We start from the raw sequence: 5000 nt of genomic DNA, 5'->3' as shown, positions 1-5000 counted from the left end.
CAAACCAGGAAGTATGACCACATCAACCCGTTTTAAAAGACCTGCATTGGCTGCCAATAAGATCCAGGATTGAATACAAAATTCTGACTATGGTTCACAAGTCGCTCTAAGGTTGTACTCCTGTATACCTCAGAGACCTACTCTGCAAGAGACCTGACCGTGGCACAAGAGCGGCTGGAAAGAATAACCTTCTCGTCCCAAAGGTCAAGAGAGCTACATTTGGAGCAAGGAAATTTAGATACGCTGGCCCGACACTCTGGAATGTACTTCCAGACTCACTAAAGAAAAACTCTAGACTTGAAAACTTTAAGAAAATCTTTTAATTAACTTTATATAGATATATATTTTAATATTATTACTTTTATCTAATGTAAAGTGCATAGAGTTCAAGATATGCACTATATAGATTAGTGCATTATTATTATTATTATCATCATCATAAAAAGTGGTAGCTAGACGTAGCCGGGATCTCACCCAGCATTTTACCATTATGGGCTTATTGTCACTCTCCCGCTGCATGAGTTGCATGAGTACAGAAAGTAATCTGGAAAATACCGCAGATTTTAAGGAAAACAGAATCCTGTGATGCTTTCTGATTTGAGACGTTTTTGAAAGCAACAACTTTTTGCCAAAAATCATTTGCTCCAAATTTAACTTGCCTACAACCAAACTAGCCTGGGCCCAAGCCAGGTTTTCCCCCACAAATCCTTTTGATCTCTATTTCACACGCTTCAGCGTGCTGTGTCAGCTCACATGGCTTGCTTTTGTTTATGAGGATTAACAAGCTTCATTGTTCAAGAGTGCACACTTTTGTTTAAAGCATGTGAAACAAAAGGAAACAAAGCATTTCTTACTAAAGTGTGGACCAGCACACTTCTTAAAGGAGCACTGTCATGCTAAATTTACTGCTTTTAGGTCAAAACTGGTAGAAATATAATTTTGTTCTCACGAGTATGACATTCCTGACAACTCACTCAGATGATACCACTGGTATCATTACTCCTTTGATGTGCGCTATTTGGCCAAGGTCTATGGCAAGTTTTTTCCCGACAAGCACAGAAACTGTAAACAGAGAAAGAGAGGAAAAGAAAATGAAAAGACGTGTGTCTCCGCTTTGGAAATACAAGCAGAATTCGTTTTTTTTTTTACTTTTTCCTGACAAAAGCAAAAAAGATCCCTTTCTGTGAACTGACCAATGGACGCGGCAATCCTCTCATCCAGCACTGCTTGGTGTCCAGAACACCGTCTCAGTACGACGTTTTAGTTGCTTTGACTCTTGGTCTTTGTGGCGGACTTATTCGTCAACAGGAATCTACAGACCAAAGCTACTTACACAGCGATGCCATTAAAAGAATCAGGCAAGCGATAAATAACCATTGTGCAATCACCGACAGAGTCTAGGCTGACTAGAAAATGGGCAGGAGGCATTCTTCGATCAATGGAAGATGTTTGTAGCAGGCATAAGGCTTCAGTGACTTTGGTTCTTAGCCACTTGTGCACCAATGACCCTGCTGAGGGGCCAAGTGAAGCTCGGGAGATCATTTCGGAAATTCTCCACAGTGACAGAAAAGAAAGGAGTCAAAAGGGGACTCGATCGCAAGGCTATTGTTCCAGATGTGATGGAACAGTCTTTGGACAAATTTCGAGTTCCTGATTGGGTTCTTTTGAGGCCAGAATCTAGATGAAGGGTGGCAGAATGGTGATTAATCTGACAAATGGGTGAGAACAGGAGTAAGTTCACGAAGCTTGTAGCACGTTTAACTCTAGTTTATTTTTTTCCGCATGCAAAGAAACGTCACAAGAACGGTCGTTGTGTTACAACCATTCAATAACAACGGGATTCTTATGTTCCCCGTACACTGTATTTCTTACACTGGATGTAAGTACAAAAAAGGAACTGATCATCTGAAAAGTCTGACAAAAATCAAATTTAATTCAAGGATACCGAACAATTACTGACCATGTCGTTGTCAGTTATAACTATCTATACTGACTTTCATTAATGGGAGTTTTTGGTGTTTCATATCACACCATAGAGTTTATTTTCAGGCAATACAAGATTTAAAGAAAGTCATGGTAATGTTTGTATATTATTAAAAATTGCTCCTTTCATGAATGAAAAAAAGTTTTCAAAAAAATAGCTTTCAATGTCTGCACGTTTTACTGTCTTTTCATCAGAGGATAAAGAGGGAGGAAAATTCGACTTCCAGCGAGTGCCCTTTTTATAAGCTCTTCACTAGACCTAAAGTTACTACGCCAAATCCTCATGAACGAGTTATTTACGAAAGCAGTGTGTCCGATAAAGAATCTCCGTCGCAAATGCAAAGGTCACACGTGACATCTTATTTTAATGTTGCCTGCTGGCTTTAAAAAGGGAAGCAGCAATATCCCATTTCTGTTTGTTGTGAAGTGGGAGGTTAAACATTAAAGTAGACTGCCTGGCGGAAATGTGACACGATGAGGAGGGAAAATAATATATAAAGACATGGAACGATTCACATGAAAAATATAACTTTTTTCGAATCTACTATGGTATTTTTATTCCTGTGCCATACTGCACTATGTGATCTCGATCTTCATAATGACTTTAATGAAAGGTTACAGTGTTATTATTATTGATGTGTGGGTTTGGGATAATGTTGTTTTTTCACACTTTCATTCCTGGACTGCGAGAAAAAGTATTCTAGGAATTAACCTTAGATTCAAAATCCTTTGATGTGCCGCTCTGGCTCCTTGTGGATCTGCTCTGGAAAACACTCTTCTTTTACTATTGGATGCATGAACTATATCCAACATTTTATGCCCATAAGTTACCAATAAACTGCTATATTTGCTCTGGTACCCTAATGCATTTTTAGTTCTGCAGCTTTCACCTTCTTGGCCCTCAAGTAAAATTCTCTGCCTGAAAACTCTGCATCACCAACATCCCTGTTTCCTGCGGAGGGTCACATTTTCAAAGTTCAGCTCACCAAGTTGCTCGAGCTCTGGATGATGGTGTAACCATTAAAGAAGATACTGTCAGCTTTTCTTTCATAACGTCTGATACTCCAAACATGGAGTAAAAAAACTTAGACCCCACCTTGGCTAAACAGACGGATCTTCCTTGTCTAAATAGCTCTTATTGAGGTTGAGTAATGCCACCCAAACAAATCCAGCAGTCTTCTGTGAGTACACATTAATGCGAGGGCGCTAGTGCGGGGCAACAATCGATCACAACTTGTTTGACACTTGTATGAGAGAGTGAGATTAAATGATGCAGCCTTCTTTCCCACTGAAGAACAAAGTACAGCTACTTAGTGGTAAATGCCCACGAAATCTTACTAAAGAAAGACTAAAAGAATGGTGTCGTTATCGCAGCAGGGATGGCGAAACGTTGTGGCAGGGCACGGTCCGAGGCTGCGAAGGCTGAATTTTCTACATTTAATTTATCGCCATTGCTTAAAGTGGTCAAAGCAATAAGTTATGAATTTTATGTTTTTTACTTTCCGCAGAGTTGTCCACTAGTATTCAAAAATGGGTTTGGGAGGATGTAATTTTACTGAGAAGTGGCCAACACTTGTCCGTCAGACAACCAGTGGAACCAAACGACAACACGTCAGTTTGTGATTTCTCTGGATCTGCACCAGTGGGTCTCACTAGTTGAAGCAAAGGACATGTTTCCTACATTTAATATGCAAAAATTGTGTCATACTTTATTGAACGAAAAAGCTAAAGACAATGACTCCCATACGATTACAGAAGGTCAGGGGCAAAGCTTTTGGTTTGTTTCCGGGGACTATGGCCACTGCCACACATGGAAATCGCTCCCCATGACACATATCATAAAGTGTACATAGTGACCAGGGTGGTTGGACATTATGCCTTTGCGAGCTGCGTCTTGCCAGGGTAAAGGGTCCATGTGGCTCATTGTAAAACACATAGCCGCTCTTTTGTTTGCACGTAAACCTTTTTTGAGACGTTGCAGTCAGTGTGCATGGGAATTTCACACGTGTATGGCGAGGACAGCAAACTGGCGTCAGCCGAGAACACGGAGTTGTGGGACTTGCTGGCAGTTTATGAACTTGATATTTCTCCAAAAAAAAATTTATAGAAGAGAAGAAAAGAACATGGCCACGGCTTTGAATGCGCCAAGACGTCCATATGAAGGAACAACGCTCCTGAAAAGGTGAACAGATAACTCTCAAGAGAGTGAAACCAAATTGTGGTTTCTTTTGTCTACTGTCCGATGCAAAAAATACCAAAAGTAAAAATGAATTTTTTCTCCAATTAAAAAGAACCTCCAGTCTCCACTCATCTGAGCTTTTTGACCCAGTGCCGTAGGTGGGGAGGGGCCGGGGGGGCCCGGGCTCCCCCCAATAATTTGGCAAACCTCCCCCAACACTATATCTGCACCACAAGAGTAGAACAGGTTACAAATGAAGGTTAGAATAATTATTTTGGGATTGAGTCTCGGTAATTAACTACTCCGCGGTTAATTAGCCTTGGTAAGTTTGTTTTTCCAAGTACGCTACTGCTATTGTTTGAATACCCTTTTCCACCAAAGAGGTACCTTCAAATCTTACTAATTTTGAAACCAAAAATATGGGAAGTGGCGTTACATTTTTCGCCTCTCTGCTTTTGTGACAGTGAGGAACGTTTGGTCAGCGGATCTCGCTGTTCAAAAGCATTCGATACTTGTGTTAGAGCTCGATAAGTGTGAAATTCTATGAGCTTTGTCGAGCTAATGGCTTCAAGAAAGAATAATCAAGAGACTAGTAAGCAAAGCACAACCTCCTTAGAAGGGTGCACCTGGATAGTGAGGCCAAGAAAGACTGAAAACCGGTGGAGAACAAGCGTTTTAGAAGAAACATCTTAGGAATCTGACGAGGCAGCAGCAGGAACTTCCAATTTCGAGACTCAAATCGGAAATACCACATCCCCCCCCCCCAAAACCAAAGGATGCCAGATCCAGATCTGCCCTTCAGCGTCAAAAGGTCCCCCAATCAACCGAAGAACTTTAA

At 40.9% G+C, this 5000-nt stretch overlaps 1 protein-coding gene and 1 pseudogene across 2 annotated transcripts in view; one reads left to right on the top strand and one right to left on the bottom strand.

Moving 5' to 3' along the window:
- Positions 1–5000, bottom strand: part of LOC137994854 (uncharacterized) — a 114572-nt gene that overhangs the window by 67731 nt on the left and 41841 nt on the right. The window lies entirely within an intron of this gene.
- On the top strand, positions 954–1685 carry LOC137994242 (uncharacterized; annotated as a pseudogene).

The sequence above is a fragment of the Montipora foliosa genome, chromosome 3 (genome assembly GCF_036669935.1).
Source record: "Montipora foliosa isolate CH-2021 chromosome 3, ASM3666993v2, whole genome shotgun sequence".
NCBI classification, from domain to species: domain Eukaryota; kingdom Metazoa; phylum Cnidaria; class Anthozoa; order Scleractinia; family Acroporidae; genus Montipora; species Montipora foliosa.
Note: the sequence above shows the minus strand (reverse complement) of the source record. Positions and strands in the feature narration are given on the sequence as shown.